This window comes from Megalobrama amblycephala, linkage group LG11, assembly GCF_018812025.1.
Source record: "Megalobrama amblycephala isolate DHTTF-2021 linkage group LG11, ASM1881202v1, whole genome shotgun sequence".
Classification (NCBI taxonomy): Eukaryota; Metazoa; Chordata; class Actinopteri; order Cypriniformes; family Xenocyprididae; genus Megalobrama; species Megalobrama amblycephala.
Genome location: NC_063054.1, coordinates 2,258,976 through 2,274,493, shown reverse-complemented (window position 1 = coordinate 2,274,493; position 15,518 = coordinate 2,258,976). Strand labels below are relative to the sequence as shown.

Genomic DNA, 15,518 nt, shown 5'->3' with positions numbered 1-15,518 from the left:
ATAAATTGCCTAGAACTGAAGGCAGTTCACCTAGCCCTGGAGCAATTTTACGATCAAGTCCACAACCATCATGTTCTCATTCGTTCGGACAACATGGCAGTGGTAGCGTACATAAATCACCAAGGCGGCATCAGCTCGCGCCCCCTCTTGAAACTCGCGACGGCTCTTCTGTTATGGGCAGACCAGCACCTTTTATCAATTCGAGCTGTCCATGTCCCCGGCCGTTTGAACTGCGGCGCGGACATACTGTCGAGACAGGGTGTTCTCCAAGGAAAATGGAGATTACACCCTCAAACAGTGAGTATGATTTGGGACATATTCGGACGAGCGGAGGTGGACCTCTTCGCGTCAGCAGAGAACTCTCACTGCCCACTATTTTACTCCCTAACGGAACAGTCCACACTGGGAGTGGATGCGCTTGCTCAGCGCTGGCCAAAAGCGCGCAAGTATGCCTTTCCGCCAGTGAAAATCCTGCATCAAGTGCTGTGCAAAATCAGGGAGGAGAGGGAAACCGTGCTGTTAGTTGCGCCGAAATGGCCCACTCAGCCCTGGTTCCCGGACTTGCTAGAGCTGTTAACAGGACCCCCCTGGACAGTCCCGCTAAGGAAGGACCTATTATCTCAAGCGAGAGGTTCGATCTGGCACCCAAATCCGGAACTGTGGGACCTGCACGTCTGGCCGCTCAGCGGAGCCAGCCAGTAGCTCTCCCTCAACGCGTGCTAGATACTATTGCTGAAGCGAGAGCCCCTTCTACGAGGCGTCTCTACGCTCATAAATGGAAAGTTTTTGAGAGCTGGTGTACCTCAAACATGGAAGACCCTGTAAGCTGCCCAATTTCAGTTATTCTATCTTTCTTGCAAGAGCGTTTTGACGGTGGCCGCGCGCCTTCTACGCTCAAAGTGTATGTTGCTGCTATTTCAGCTTTCCATGAGGAAATCGACAATCGACCCATTGGCAGAAACGATCTAGTGACAAAATTTTTACGTGGAACGAGACGAATGAATCCTTCTCGCCCACCCACTATTCCTACTTGGGATTTAACTTTAGTGCTGAAAGCTCTGACGAGCCCACAATTCGAGCCACTGCAGTCGATTTCATTAAAAATGCTCTCCTATAAGACGGTGCTTTTACTAGCGCTTGCTTCAGTTAAACGAGTGGGCGATATTCACGCTCTTTCAGTCAACGAGTCCTGCATGGATTTTGGCCCGGGTGACTGCAAGGTCGTTCTCAAACCGAGAGAGGGTTATGTTCCTAAAGTACTCTCAACGCCGTTCAGAGCACAGGTTATAACTCTCTCAGCTTTTGTCTCTGGTGAGCCTACGACGGGGGAACCCCCCTCTTCGCAACCACTCTGTCCTGTCCGCGCTCTGCGCGTCTATGTTGAGCGCACCAGACAGCTAAGACTTTCAGAGCAGCTCTTCGTCTGTTTTGGCGGCCGCACTAGAGGACTGCCGTCTCAAAACAGAGGCTTTCCCATTGGATTGTGGATGCAATAGCTCTAGCTTACAGTTCACAGAATGTAGAATGCCCCATAGGTCTCCAAGCACATTCTACAAGGAGTATAGCTTCATCATGGGCATTGGCAAACGGTATATCCATTGAGGACATTTGTTCTGTAGCAGGATGGGCTTCATCGAACACTTTTGCCAGATTCTACAATCTGGATGTTTCTTCGATAGCCTCTCGAATTCTGTCTGTACAAGAGAGCTAGGTTTGTTTAATATGTTCCTATTTAGTTTGCTGTATACTGCTATACACCAAGTGAGATGATGCCTTGTAATACAGAGCTTGCAGGCATGCTCCCCCCCCCCCCCTTTTTATGGGCGCGGTGTTTCAACAAGGTCCGCTAGGCTCCCCTTTTTCATTGCAGGGTAGCGCAGGCGCGTCCACCGCCTTAACTACCCAGATATTGTTAGAGCGGTTCCAGCTGAAATCATGTTGCATCATCCCTGCTTTTTGGCATTTGCAACAACCCTATGTTGTATTAATGAACCGGGACTTGCCGCTTCATTTTGCAATCACCGTAAGACCGATTTAACCGCTTGAATTATGTTTTCTATAATAATAGATCTTATTTGGTTGCACTAAGGTTTAACCACTGCTTTTAGCAAGTCAATTATTATTCAATAAGCGCCGCATTGCGTCGCTCTGTCTCTCAATAAGCGGTCATTGACCCCTTTTTATATGTTTGTGGTTTATAACACTCACAAAGTCCCCCATACTGATAAGGGCGGCTGAGTAGGCCCGCCTCTCCCCCCTCTCTTTTGATGGGTGTTTCAACAAGGTCCGCTAGCGTACACGTCACAATTGGGCGGCGCCGGCTTCGCCGCCACCTAACCAATCCATAATGGTTGACCTCAGAGAGGCTGGTGTTCAACTAGGTCCGGTGGTCTTAGGCTTATGTGTTTTATGCAATTGGCTTAATGCTTATGCGACTTCACAACCATGACTCAGTCATATAATACAGAATTCGCAAACATGTTTATGACTTCCGCTCTGCCATGCTGGACGTCCTTCATAGTAACACGGCGTGATTTGACACGTTCCCCAATGCGTCAGCATCTGACGCGACGTCGAGAGACCGATATTGAAAGGGAACGTCTTTGGTTACTGGCGTAACCTCGGTTCCCTGAAATGAGGGAACGAGACATCGCGATCATGCCGTGTTACTTGTACTCAGGATTTTTCATCGCTTGCTTATTCAGTTGAAAGATTCTGACGAAATGGCGCCAAGCGCTGCATTATATAGAGGGGCGGTGTCCCCTCACATTCGCGCGCTTGAACGCCATTGGCTATTGCAGTGCAATAGCGCGATTCAATCAGGCTTCAGTATTTCTAGGAGAAAGGTGTTTCCCCAATGCGTCAGCATCTGACGCGACATCTCGTTCCCTCATTTCAGGGAACCGAGGTTACGCCAGTAACCAAAGACGATTCCGATCGAGTCTGAAACCACGTGATCAGGCCCGATTTCCGATCACGTGATCGGATCTGGACATCCCTAATTTTTAATTACCATTTTAATGGATAATACAAACTATGATTTGTTAGTCCATAAGGCATGAACTAATTTGTATAAACTGTGAACATATAGGCCTACTTTTAACCATATAATTTTCAAAATATATTAATAAATGTGTAACCATAGCTGTACTAAAATGTCTCCCTTGACTGTATGTTAAAATTATTTCCGTATCATGTTGTGAACTTGTGACAAATAGTATAAAGACACGGAGGTATGGGCAAATGTCAAAATATAGGCCTACATGTATTTAATCATTGCAAATCCTTGAACAAGTGAAACATGCATTTAAGCCATGAGACATTTAGCCTAACAACAGAAGGTGTATACACTGTATAAATTTTATGAGTATAAAAGAGGTAACTTGAAAAAAAAATATGAACTACCAATCAGAGGGCAGAAGGCATGAAGTAGATTGTGTACGACAGGTTTTTCAGCAAAGTTTTGGTGATATTGATAAATTATAGACCCTAGAAATTTGCATATGAATTATGATAAAGTAGGCTAATATATATATTCATAAATAGGCCTTATTCTTATTGTTCAACAGAATTTTACAAAGAATGTTTGCTTTAAGTTATGAGAGAATAAATGTTTTTAAAATCTGGCTATAATGTTGTAATACGAATTGACAAACAAGCATTCTGTTTTCAGCTGATTTATACCCCTATAAACTGGCAACGTATCCTGTGGGATACAAACATTTACAGGCAGATTATGAAAAATGTATCAATTAAATTAATAAAATTTCAACATAAACGTAATAAGCTAACACTCAACAACAACTTTTTAAACATGAAAGTCCCCTCCAAATATTGTAAATATGTGAAATATATCAAGATTTATCAGAAGGTCAGTAGATTTCCCACTACAGGGGGGCACACTGTTTTTAAATGCTGCCTGTAAGGTAAACAAAAAATTTATGAACAAAGTCAATATATCTAAATATTCACAACAAACACCCTTTCAACATGAAACCAAGAAATGAGACCTAAACTTTCCCTGACTCTCTCCACAGCCTCTCAAATGTTTGTATCCCACAGGATATGTTGCCAGTTTTAGGGTTAATATATTTAACGGTTTATTATTTTTTAAAATAAATAATTATAAGAAGTGCCCTTTTTTCCATGTGAGCCCCTGCCCCCCAAAATGTCTGTGCACGTCCCTGGTATCCATTAACATTAAATCTTTTCAAACTCTGTGTCCTTAAGTATTTGGAATGTGGAGGAAATAATACTATCACATATGGTCAAATGAGAAACACACATTAATGAATAAAAACGGCGTATAGTTGTAGCCTATATCCTCGCAGTATAAACTTCTGTGTTTGTATCCATTCATTGACAACAGGCTGTTTTAAATTTTTGCATCTTATGTATCTTATATGAACAGAAAAGTGACTTTATTTAAAAGTATTGTTGTTAAATATTGTAGACATCGATACGATCAAAATCCATGTAAAAAAAAATTATATTTAACAAAAGAAAATGACATGTATGGCTAGCGCAAATATGACTGTTAAGCCCCGCCCCCCACTTCCGTTCTGTGGCTGAGGTTCTGGAACTGCGGTTCTGAAACTGTGTTGCCAGATCTCGCGAGACAAATAGGCAACCAGGCCTGTGAAAACAAGGAGAAGGAGGTCTCTGCGGAACAAAAAGGGGCGGTTCCCAACTTTGGGGTGTTGTCACACGGGAATAGGTGTTTTTCAACCTCTTTACCTGATTTGCTCAAATCGAGTGGGATATTTCCAGAAAAACAATAAGAGATATGTATTGTATATGAATGTAAGTGTATTGTTTAAGTTGTTTAACAGTTGTTTAACGTTTCTTTTGTGTGAATATGCTTGCTAGCTCGTTGTAAAAAGCTCCAAGCAAAGTTTAAAGTTTACACAAGGTCAGTAAGTCAGTAGTCTTATTAATGTATATAAGCTTATACTTAGCCTATACAATATACGCTGAGGCAGTCATGTGTTTCTGTGGTTGATAGCCTATAAAAAACAAACACTTAAAATTAAAGTTAATTAAATCACAAGCACTGTCTAGCCTACGTATTCTCTCTGCTTGTCTGTTGATATAGTGGTTATGTCATTTTAATATTATATATATATAATACTATATAGCTTTTATGACGAAGGTTTACACTATGCACGTGGAATTTGGCATGCGAGAGATTAAATAAAATAGGCTGTTGATCGCGTGCCTGCTCTTCTGCATTATTCATATTGAAGAGCATCAATTATTAAACAAGACTTGTAGCACAAGAAGGATCTAGCCTTAAGAAACTATTTGAGGTGAAAAAGGTGAAGAGGTGAAAAAATACCGTAGTAATTTATAGTAAATACTATAGTGTTTTTGAACCATACTTGAATTAATTTGTTGTGGTAATTCTATAGGCTATTGTTGTGGTAATATAACAACTATAGTAATATAAACAAATTACGTTACCCAATACTGTACTAAGTTTTCTTTAAACTATACTACAATACACGCAGTTAACTGTAGTAAAAACTAAAGTACTACAGCCTATGCTGTAGCAATAATTAACAAAGTGTTGTAAATACTATAATATACAGTATACTACAATTTACTGGTTCAAAAACACTATTTACTATCAATTACTATAGTATTTTTACACCCCATGTCCAACCAAATGACGCCGATTGGATAAGTTCAGACAAATGACTATTTGTCTATGTAAAATATATAGCCATTGTGACAAAATTACATCCCGTGTCATTATAATTCGTAGGCTAGTTTATGCAAAATAATAATAATAAAATAAATAAATAACTAGCACTAAAAAAACGGAGTAGGCTAATAAAACTTGCATAAATCATATATTTCGCCCCCTCGAGCTATAAGCTACAGGTCCTGTAAATACTCTTCAAAATAAATGAATGTATTATAGTTAAATGTTCCATATAGGCAGGCACTCGGGGAAAAACCAAGCGGCAACCTCCCCCTTTCTCTCGTGAAGCCAATACGGAAGTAACTTAAACTGCGATTCATCGACTGGCCGCTAGGGACAGGCTCCAAAAGAGAGCAGAATCTCATAGAGTCCCATGTTAAATTGGCCAAGTTTATAGCAGAAAAAAACATGTTTACAAGTTGGTTCAAATTGTGGTTTTGGTCTATACTGCTATTTTTGCCCTTCATGACAACTCTGAGGGGGGTGAATTTTTTTATAACTTATCCGTTTAAATTATATTAAGCCTTAAAGTTCTGCATAATTAAGGGCGTGGTCACTTGAGTGACAGGTAGATTGCGCTGCTGTCTGTGAGCCGTCATTACCTCAGCTGCCGCTGAATTTGGCATCTCAGCCGTATTTGTGCTCGATTATTTTATACAATTATAAAATATGGCTTGCTGCATAATATTCGAGACTGATGTGTGTCTGTGTAGATGTGCATGCATGGGGAAGAGACACAGAACACACGTTGTTGGATCGTGGCATTGGCTGAAAGTTTTGGTTGTGAGATTTACTGCAATGACAATGGCGGGAGGATATCAAAATCCGACAGCACTGCTTGGATATTATAACTAAAACTGCTGCACTATTTTGAAAAAAATATACTTTGGACACGGGCTCATTTGTTTGTTAGATACGATCGCTGCTCAGATTGCATCATTTCTTGAAGAACGATGACAGAGAGCAGATCATGCAGAAGAAATGTGACATGTTTTTTTGTTTTGCAATGGACATTCATATTTTACCCAAGTGCCACGGATTGGATTCATCTTGCGATCTCTATTTCATTATAAAGGTATGAAGTCCCATTTGATTTTCCATGTTGTTATTTGCACAACCAACACTACTGGTGTTGGAGCATCTGTATCTTAAAAAACACCGTAGATTGACAGTAAACCTTTAGAACGTTCTGATGATAAAACTTATCTTCATTAATATTTTAGATCGTATCTTAGATAGATATATAGCTCCTTTGCTGCTAACATGGTCACGTCGAGCTAGGCGGGCGTGGTTTCAGCAACCAGTCATATCAGCTCAAACCACCTCCCCGCCTCTTTGCCCATTTTTAGTTATCCGGGAGTGACGTGCGGTGACGCGCAGCTAAGATGGCCGCGGCCTCATTTAGGCGTCAAAACTGCTGTTCAGAACTCTATGGGTGACGTCACGGACGCTACGTCCATATTTTTTTACAGTCTATGGGAAAAACGCATAGTTTCCCTGTTACGGAAGTCAAGCATGCAGCAATATTTTATTTATTTTTCATTATCTCGACATAATTGTTTCTCGGGATTTAAACATTAAAAAGTAGTTGTAATCATAAGAAAACAAGAAAAAAATAAAATAATAATGAATGGCCTTTCGTACTTTGAAAAAAACGCATATCCCGGCTTCCGTACTTTTTTGGTTGGATCGTTATAAACACCTCTCTCAGTTAGAAAACACCCCAAAATTGGGAGACGCCCCTCTTTTGTTCCGCAGAGACCTATACACAAATCCGCCACGACCAGTAGTAGCAATAAAATACATGTTCTTACAGGTATTCAAGATTATTTTATTAATCATCTGGCATGCGATGAGCCATCTCGGTTATGTGTTTCATCCACTTTTGACGCACATCTTGGTCCTCCGCTCGACCAGGAACTCTGTGCAATCCGTATGGCCGTAAACATGGGCAGTCAATGTGCAACAAAGCTTCGTGGATTACACAAACGGTTTTATTCCAGGCCTGTAGTTTTGTGCTGTTGTTAAAACAACCAACCACACAACACGCTCTGCCCGGCATCACTGGACAGCATACATACTAAAAAAACTATATAGCTAACATCTGCTACAGCCTACGGGACCAACACGCTACTTCTGCTACTTCCTTAGCAGCAAGGCACGCAGTAATGGCGGCGCTGCTTTACTTCCGTGTTTCACCGGATTTGTCTATAGACCCTTTTACAGCCCACGTGATCAAATAGTTGCGCGCGCATTTTGGCAACGGAAGTGGTGTTGTTGCCTATTGGTTTTAACGTGTTAGCAACTCTGAAAGTTTTTCAGGGCTCTCAAGTGTAACGCACTGAGCGTGACAGTCACTCATTTCGGTCTTTTGTCATGCACTCCCGCCACACATTGTATTTCTCACGCCGAAAAACTATTTTTCATATATTTAATATGCCGCTGCGCCTGGCAGGAATCAAGCGCGTCTCCCCTGGAGTAGCCTGCCACTTATCAGCCAATCAAAAAAAGAAAGAGGCTACACAGTAGCCAATCAGAAAATAGCACTATTGTATCTGGGTAAGATTTAACGCAACAACCAATGAAAAAAAAAGCATATCCTGGAATTGTTCACCATCATCCTCGTTCACCCACAGAGGAAAACACTGGAGCTCTGAGCATCACTTTGAGCACAGAATAAGTCATGATCACCTATTTTAATGTTACAACAAATTCACAGCTTGTTTGACACAAACAATGACAACTTGACTGCTGTTAGAGAATGTTTCCCAGATAATCAGCATCAGTTTTTCATGAGTGTCTGAACTTAGTCAACAGTTTTACAGCCTGTTCACTGAAAACACCTGCTCAGTAGTCTAGACCTAGTTATATTTTCGTTATCACACGATGACTGACATTTTGTCACATTAAACATCTCTCTCTCTCCAAATAGGCTTAATAATTTTATTAGCACTAAATAAATTATAGTGTATTACATCGTCGATGTTATTGGTCACTTTAAAAATCATGTCATGTTGTTGGATATTTGTCATTCTTGCCTGTCTAAAACTTGAGAGCCCTGATTTATGTATATATATCTGGCCACTGTATGGCCATCTGCTAACGTCTTATATCCACTCGACTACACGGATCTGATAGCCGGATACCATTTGATAAAGTCAACTTTTTAAAATAACTTTATCTGTCTGTGTTGCTTAATCCGCTCGCGAAGCTGTAACGTTAGATATATATATATATCACTTTCGGAGTTGCTAACACGTTAGAACCTATGGGGAACAACACCACTTCCGTTTCCAAAATGCGCGCGCATACGTTGCTACGTCATCATTGTGTACAAACAGTAAAAGGGTCTATACTTGAAAACAAGCCCAAAACGAGCAACTTTTTCTACGGAGCCCCCCTAGGTTCCAGTAAGAGAAAAATAAATAAACTGTGTGCATGGTTTTACAATCCGTGGGGACGGATTTTAAACTGTGGGTACAGATTGTCAATTTACATCCATGTAGACAGATTGGTAAACTGTGCGCAGGTTTACAAAACTGCACACATGGTACAGTTTATTTATGTTTCTCCCCCCTGAGCTTGTATTATTTATCTTGACTTCATATTTTAAATATCTCAAACCAGCGACTTCAATAAGGGTGTGTCAAGGCCGATATCACTGAGCACCCACGGAAAGACACGAGATATTGTATAGATTTTATAGTCATCAAAAATAAAATTCTGTCATAACGAAACTTGAATGTTTGTCCTGTCCCTAAAAGCAGAATCAACAGAGCTCGATAAATAACTCCCTAAAATGGTGACGCAATTGTACATCATTGTACAATATGACAATAGCAAAAGCCGTTAAATTAACTTACCATAATGTGATATTTATGAACGTTTTAAGTCCTCGAAATGTGAATTTACATGTCGTAAGAGTCGACTCTTTACTTTCGGTTTGGATACGAAGGTATTTATTTCCACAGAACGCGCATCCGCAGGAAGCCTCAGCGGTCAACAAACTTTTCCAGAAACATTTAGAGCAGGAGTGTCCAATACTGCTCCTAGAGGACCCTCCCCCTTTTTAATTCTTTAACGATTTATGAGGCTTCATTTCTCCATCCCAACTCAAAAGTATTAGAAAATGTTTCAGAGTCTTATGAAATCTGTTTGAATCTTGAATTCCATTTCAGTTTTTGTGGATTCTATTTTAATGGTCAAATTAAATTGTAGTAACCTAATAAAAAAGCATGTCTAATCAAATGAAATCATAAAACTTATATAATTTAACATCAGATTATTAAAAGTTGACATTTTTAGGGCCCTATGAAATCAGTTGTATTCTTTAAAATGCTGGTAATCAAATAAAGGCATAAAACAATTACAATTTTCAGCAAGTGCTGCAAAACAGAGGTTTACTTATTATTCATTACTTTGAGAAGTACATTCTAATCGTAATATATCTGTCATACGTTAGATTTATTAATCCAAAATGTACAAATTCCATCTTATTTGTACATATTTTTATGACTGTGTTCAGTGATTCTGTCTGCATTTTCCATATTGTGAAAATCATTTGGCCATAAATATCATGATAAGTGACTTATAAGGACATTTTCTGGATTAAACGACTCATAAACGGTCCAGATGATGTTTGTTTTTAATCAAAGGTTTCTGGGAAGGTCAGTTTGGGGATCAGAGGTCAGGTTAGCACAAGACAGAAAAGCAATGCTAGTCTATGAGATGATCTGATGTAACATCTCTGACGTGTCAGACGTGTCTGACGTGTGATGCTCTTGCGAACGTGTGTTGGAGATTAATATTTTAAGTGGTTTTATTTTCACAAACAAATCACTTGCATCGCTTCATAAACTGAGGTTAAACACTGGATTCATATATGAATTACTTTTTACGATCCCTTTATGAAATTTTTGAAGCATCAAAGTGCTAGTTGCGTATTAATGGAGGGATAGAAAGCTCTCAGATTTCATTAAAAAGATCTTAATTTGTGTTTCAAAGAAGAACGAAAGTTTTACAGGTTTGGAACGACAATTAATGACAGAATTTCCATTTTTGGGTGAACTAACCCTTTAAAAGCAAATACTGTGCAAATATCCTCTCTGGACATCACTTTTGGCCACTGCTGTACCCAAACAAAAACAGACAATAACTTGCAATATATTTTGTCTAGAACATAAGTTACTCAATATTAATGTATTGTTTACTGGACTGAAACTTTTCAGTCGCTCACAAAACTTTTGTAATGGAAATAATATGTGGGAAGAAAACTATTTTTCTAGCCTTAAAGGTATTTTCAGTTTAGTTTCTCATATTATTTCTTCAGGTGTAAATTATTATCGTATCGGCGCTGTCACATCATACCTGTTACTTTTCTCTGCACTGATCAAAATGGACAGTCATTTATAATTATAATCATTTATAATTATTGAAGAATTACTTTATAAATTAATTTAATAGAGATTGCTGGGGAGCATTTGACAGACAAACCTAAGAGGAATAAATTAAAAAAAATACATTTTAATGCTGTTGTCTGAGTCTTCATGCGCCCCCTGAGGAAGACATTTTTTCTCATGAAGACCTGCCCAATGCTGTACCAAACACAGTTCCCAAAGCTGGTTCCCTTATGAAGTGGAGCTTTAACACGGCATCAGGGTGTTGATGCTACTGGAGCGCTGCCCATGAATCATGTCTGGAGCCTCATTTATAAAATGTTGCACAGAAACCGTCCATCTTACGATCATTTCTCAGATGTACGTGTGATTCATAGAGTGAACGAACACACAGAAAACGAGTGTATGCCTCTCTTTCAAATGTGAAATCTATAAATCGCAAATGATCTTGAACTTGCATGGAGCTGAATGTATTTTTTTTTAATTAATGTCCTAATTAATGTCAAATACATATAAAAGATCATCAGTCATCGTCCAAATCCTTTAATTTAGAGTGGCGAGCTGCAAGAATAGCTTAGATTTCCAAAAACCTGCAGTAATCTGACATGGTAAAGTGTGTACGTCTGCTCAGACACTGATGTGGCTCTAAGCACTTTTCCACGTCAAAGACCATTTCTATAAATATGAGCGTTGGCATTTAAGCGTACACACAGTCTAAGATCGAATTTGTGCGTATGCACACTTTATAAATGAGTCCTCTGAAGCGTGGTGCTACTGCAGTCAGGTGACGCCACAGGCTATATAAGGCCACATGAAGAACATGTCATCAGCTTCTCTGTCTTCAGGAAGCTGTTTGTCTGTTGTGCATGTGAACGTCTCTGTCTGTGTGGGATTTAACAGATGAGTTTGATCTTTCTCAAGCTTCACTCGCTAACTCTGTTTCTCTCATGCCAAATCCACAAGCCCGCTCTGACACTTCTTCTGATTTGGCAGAGAGTATGTTGTTTGCCTGATGTAGTTCTGAGGAGCTTGATGTGACGGGAGCTGAGATGGATGTTTTAAGTGAGCCCGTCTCCTCCCTCACCCCCATGTACTGGATGAGGAATTGGTCCACGTTATGACCCATGCTACTGAAAGACTTCAACTGGATTGGTCAGCAGAGAAGGAGGAATCTCAGGCTGATTGGATGAGTGATTCCTCTCGGGTCATAAACGTCCCACTCCAGTGAGCCTTCTGTTTCTCCTCAATCTCCATGATGAGGTGTTGAGATTGTGGGAGAAACTGTATTCGGCTCATGTTCTGCAATTAATTATTCGAATGTGAAGGGGCTGGATGATCACAGTTATGTGAAGATGACCCAGATTGAAGATATCTCTCTCCTGGTGAAACATCCTCATGGAAGACTCCGTTCTTGACATCAGAGCCCTGCCAGACCATATATCAGCTTTTTGAAAATTGATTTCTAGTCCTTGCATTAGCTTTACTACTAGGTATATTTGTGGAGATGAGATAAAAAAAAAACACCCTGTACAGCTATGATCAGATGTTCGGCTGAGCTTTCAATGTTTGGTTACAGAAAGGCCGAAGCTGATCGGTTGGTTCTTGTCACATGACCTGCGGTGCACTTGTAGCATTCTGAAAAGTTGAGAATTTTTCATCTTGATGCGCCTGGAAAACGCACCACATGTGTGTTGCGACCGTATCGCTTCCATTATGAGCGCGCTTGTAACGCACCTACATTTGAAATAACAAATTTGAGCGTGCAAAAGACACAATATGTGAACGGCCCCTAAGAAGGCATGGCTGCGAGAAGCTGAGGATGCTGCAGCTCCCCCTACTGACAGCTGATTCACTACATTGGAATTTAAGATGACACAACTTAAAATCAGTTTTCGTTTTTCAAAATGTTTTTTAATTTTCCACCTTTGTTCATAAAATTACTCTAAAGATTATTATTTTTTATATATATATATTTTTTTTATATATATATATATATATATATATATATATATATATATATGTTAACGCAGACATCGGTGAAAAACTGAGCATAGAGGTCCTGATAAAAGCATTCATCTGAATTAGGGGCTGTTCACACAGAACCAATTTTCCATTCCACTGTGCAACTTTCCATTGTCTTTCTTTGTGAATGCACTAGACGGATGTGTTTAACCATTGGGGTTGTGTCTCGCGTCTTTTGCAGTGACGTGGAGCTCAAAATAAAAGAGTTTCAATTTCTAAAAAAACGCGTCTTGAGACCTTGTGCTTTTTCCCCATTCCACTGGCTGCGTCTTGTGCTTTTGCTTTGAAAGTTTTTCCTATTTGAAGTTGTTGGTAGACACAGTGGAGCTGCAGTCTCTCTAGCCAGCTCTGCCCGGGTCAGCTATGCTGAATGAGTCGAGTAAAGATCTGTGGACATCACAGATGTCACCTATCACCTCAGGCACTTAAGCTCTTGGTCACCAGGAGCACATCCTTGTCTATAGCCTGGTTCGCTGGTCAGGTTCACAGCGTTCTGGATGCCGATCACCGAGCCGTTGCACCACATGGAGGCCAGCATCACCACCCACCCCCAGCTGCCCTCCGGGGGCTCGAACTCCACCGACGCTTTATCCTCGCTATCTGAGAGTTTCCAGCTGCCGTTCTCCTGCTTCTCCTCCGGCGCGTCCGCGGCATTCAGCGCGTCCGTCGGTGCGGCGTCTTGAGTCGGCTCAGCGTGAGTCTCAGTCATGCTGCTCCTGTCTGGATCTCCACTGACAGCCTGAGATGTGTTTGAGTCCGGTGTGATAGATTTTTATGCAGAAATAAATGTAAAGAGAATCACAAAAATTAAACAAATTCACAAATAAATAAAATAAATTTGTTTTTTAAAGGTGCTATAGAGGATGTTTTCCAAAGACTGTTAGAAACCAAAGACTGTTAGTGAGTTTTTTTAAATGAGCATAAGAACAACCCCCCTCCTTCACAGCTCATTTCGAGGGAACGCCTCCAAAAACTCTTGCACGAGTATTGGAACACGAGTGTTTGTTTACCACCGGCATTCGCTGTGTCGTGTTAGTGGATTCATTATGTTGGACTCACCGCAGGTAACTCATAATCTGCAGTTGTTACTCCTGTCTCCTGACAAAAACATTGCATGCGGCACCTGTGGAGTGTGGAAAGTTACTGGAGCGCGCTCGTCTCTCACAAGGAACGTAATGGCAGTGATTGACAAGCCAGAGGGCCAATCGTTTATGCGATGATCGCGTAAACGATTGGCTTAAGGTTTTAATGTCCTACCTCGTGCATAGATGATGTATATTAAAGGTGCTAAAGAGGATCTTTTCGTCGACTGAGTAACCAAAGACTGTTAGTGAGTTTTTGAAATGAGCGCATGCGTAAGAACAACCCCCCTCCTTCACAGCTCATTTCAAGGGAACGCCTCCCAAAACTCGTGCACGAGTATTGGAACACGAGTGTTTACCACCGGCATTCGCTGTGTCGTGTTAGTGGATTCATTATGTTGGACTCACCACAGGTAACTCATAATCTGCTGTTGTTACTCCTGTCTCCTGACAAAAACATTGCATGCGGCGCCTGTGGAGTGTGGAAAGTTACTGGAGCACGCACGTCTCTCACAAGGAACGTAATGGCAGTGATTGACAAGCCAGAGGGCCATGATCGCGATGATCGCGTAAACGATTGGCTGATGTTTTTAAGGCCCTACCTCGTGCACAGATGATGTATATTAATATTATTCCTTTCAGTGCACCTAATAAATAGTCTTTTATCAGTTAGTAAAGACAGTTTAAAGTAATATTGCAAAAATGTATAAGACAAAACATCCTCTATAGCACCTTTAATGGCAAAAGAGGGTTTGCACTTGCACAAACTGGTTAGTAAATCTGGCCCTATATCTCTGTTATGGAAACAACGCTCCAGCAGTTTAATGATGATATGAGCAGCTTTGAGGATCTAACAATCTACAGAACATTAGAAATATTCTAAACATTAAATAAAGAGATCATATCATGTGTTTAAAAGTTAAATGCCCCAGCAGGGAAGCAACATGCATATTTATTTATTGGTTAAAACACCTGGGGCCGTATTCACAAAACATTTTATCTTACCACTAAGAGTTCTCCTAAATGGCAGTAAAAGTTCTTAGCTAAGAGTTTTCTCTTAAAACCTATTCACAAAGCTGCTGAGACCAACTTTTACTAAGGAACAGAGAGAAGTCTTAAGCTAAGAGTAAGGGGCGGGGTTGACCTCGTTGCTATGGATGATATCATCACGCTTACTAACTATGACCACAGTGATTGGCTGATGGGGGAGGAGTCTCTCTCTCTCAAATTAATCATAGAAATATTGTAGAATGAGGTATCATGTTTCCATATTTAAAATAAAGGGTTTTTAATAAAAATGTTGTCATATTC

The 15,518-nt window shown here is 40.3% G+C and overlaps 1 pseudogene; it reads right to left on the bottom strand.

The window, feature by feature from the left end:
• Window positions 1–9,733, bottom strand: part of LOC125278897 — a 53,006-nt pseudogene extending 43,273 nt beyond the window's left edge.
• Between the last annotated feature and the right edge of the window lie 5,785 nt (window positions 9,734–15,518).